The following is a 2,759-nucleotide window of genomic DNA, read 5'->3' on the forward strand; positions in this document are numbered from 1 at the left end:
ATATTTAGTCATGTAACTAATACTTATTAAACTTAATTTTAGCATGATTTAGTACTTTTAAATTATGATCATTTTCATTCTGACTTGTTAATTTGCAATATTTGTTTTACGCGATTTCATTATTATTATTTTTGTTGGATATTTTAGTGTCATTAATCATATCATATTGTGTTATATTTTTAAGAAACATCTTAGATAGTTGTATTTTGGTAGGACTAAAGAAATATTTGAAGTACAAGTAAATTATATGTTGTGTATGAATACTTTACCGGAAAAACCCGAAAAACCGAAAAACCCGAGGTTGAAAAACCCGAGTTTTATTGGTTTGGTTTGGTTCATAAATTTAAAAATCCGACACAAATGGTTTGGTTTGATATTTGAAAAACCCGAACCAACCCGGCCGTGTACACCCCTAGACTTCCACCAATGTTATGAAGGCATTATAAATGTCCTAATCTTGCTGGAAAATCACAAGCGCAAGTTAAAATTTTATTTTTATGAATTTTAAATTTTATAATAATGATTTAAAGTGTTAATAACTAAATTTTAAATATTTAATATTTATATATTCAATAAATTTTTAATACATATACATTATTTGAACAAAAATTATTACTAAATTTAGGTAAATCCATATCAAAACTTCTAGCTCCTTCCACAAAGAAAACATAAATTGTCCAAAAATAAAAATGGAAGTCTATTTCTTCTCAACTTACAAAGAGCACCCAAAAAGGAATTTGAAAACATTAATTAATTTTAAAGATAACAATTCAGTACACAAAACAAATTAAGAAAATTTGGAATTTGAAGGGCTATTTTTTTACTTCAAAATGTAGGCTTCCTACTCCATTTAAAAAATTTGAACTTAATCTTCGTGGACTTCTTTTCTTCTTCCAACATTTTTTTTTCTTCTCTTTTCGTCAATTATCTAGATGATTTGGATAAATAAGAAAAAAATACTTTAAACTAAAATATTTTAATTCAAAATAGACCAGGTTGCAAATAAGGACGACATGATACTAGATTGAAATCTCATTTGATTCTTTTGGCCAATCGAGACGATATGTTATTGTAAATTGAGAGTTTCACATGTAACTTTATCTTTATTACTGAATTATACATATGAAATTATTTGACTTCTTTATATTTAATTTGTTATATTATGTGTGAAGTGTTTATAAAGATAAATAATTATGTCATCAATTTTTTATTAGCGCCAAATTGTTATAACTATTTCATCTTTGTTTGTTCGATCCATTTATCTATATAAATCAAAGAGACAAATTCATGAATCAAAGTCAAAGCTGATCAAATGGATCAAATATTTTTTATTTGAATATTTTCTAAAAACAACATATCTACCTTCAAATACGATATAATACCCCTAACCTCCCAATTTTGAGTCCCTCTTTGATCTCCTGCCTCTACATTTATTTATTAATCATATATATATAAACTTACACAATATGTTCTCATAACATAATCCCCACACACTAGGACAGTTTAAAACCGAATTGAAACTGATAATCCGAACCAAAAAAAAGTTATTGGTTTATGAGTATTGGGTTATTGGCTTAGCGGTTTTGATAACAGTTTTGATTTTTTGTTATCGGGTTATCGATTCTTAATGATTTGAGGTTTTTTCTTAACGGATTAACCGATAACCCGATAGTAAATTAAATAATTATATTTATACCATTTTGTATATAAAGTCTTTGACTTAGAGTTTGATTTTCTACTTTTATTTCTAATTGTCTCAAACACTTGGTTATTCTACAATGTAAAAATGTTTGCTTTTGAGCAAGATGTAACTTGTGAACTCATGTGCATAGTTCATTTCGTTTGTCACTTTGTTTCTAAGTGATTTTCAATGTTTTTTTTAAAATGTCAAATCTTAACGGTTAAACCGATAACCGACCCGATAAAAATCAAAAACCGAGATAAACCAATAATCGATAAGTCAATATCTTAATGGTTCTATAACGGTTTAACATCTCTATAAACCGATAACCAATAAGCCAAATCGATAAAGTTTAAAATCAAATCGAACCAATCGATACACAACCCTACCACCACGACATTAATTTTCAAAGATTAGTTTCACAATAGTGGACCAAAACAAGATTCAAATGCCACCGTAATTAAAGGAAAAAATGTTGAAAATATTGGATGAATTTGTTGGACATGTCTGTGAGTTATCACATGCGTTGGGCTGTCAATATTTCAATTCAGTGTCCCATCCAAAACAACATTTTTCATTGGTTCCTCCTTTCCACTTTGATTCACAGTATTTTATAACTAGATACGAGTGCCCGCACAATGTTTACTCTTCTGTCCCAATTTATGTGACACATTTTAGATTTTGAGATTCAAATAAGTCTATTTTTAACCATAATTTTTTCATATATCTTTTAATTATTTTGAACTATCAATTATTGAGACTTATAGTACTTTTTATGTAGTTCACAAATATATAAATTTCATTTTTTAAATTTTTTTTGAAGATTCCATGAATAAATCTCGGTCAAACTTAAACTGTTTGACTCTCGAAAAACGAAATGTGTCACATAAATTGGGACAGAGGGAGTATTTGTTTTGTGTCATTTGATGTGACATAGATAAAATTTAAAGAGTAAATTAAATTTTGATATAATTTTTAAATATTTTAAATTGTTAATTATAGTAATTTTTACCTAATTTTTAAATAATATATATTACTTTCCTTGTCTCCATATATATATTATATATATATATATATA

General features: G+C 26.7%; 1 protein-coding gene across 1 annotated transcript in view; it reads right to left on the reverse strand.

Moving 5' to 3' along the window:
* Nucleotides 1-2,759, reverse strand: part of LOC102580925 (UPF0098 protein CPn_0877/CP_0992/CPj0877/CpB0906) — a 22,695-nt gene that overhangs the window by 4,534 nt on the left and 15,402 nt on the right. The gene's annotated exons all lie outside the window — the stretch shown is intronic.

Source organism: Solanum tuberosum, unplaced genomic scaffold, assembly GCF_000226075.1.
Source record: "Solanum tuberosum cultivar DM 1-3 516 R44 unplaced genomic scaffold, SolTub_3.0 scf00398, whole genome shotgun sequence".
In the NCBI taxonomy this organism is placed as follows: Eukaryota; Viridiplantae; Streptophyta; class Magnoliopsida; order Solanales; family Solanaceae; genus Solanum; species Solanum tuberosum.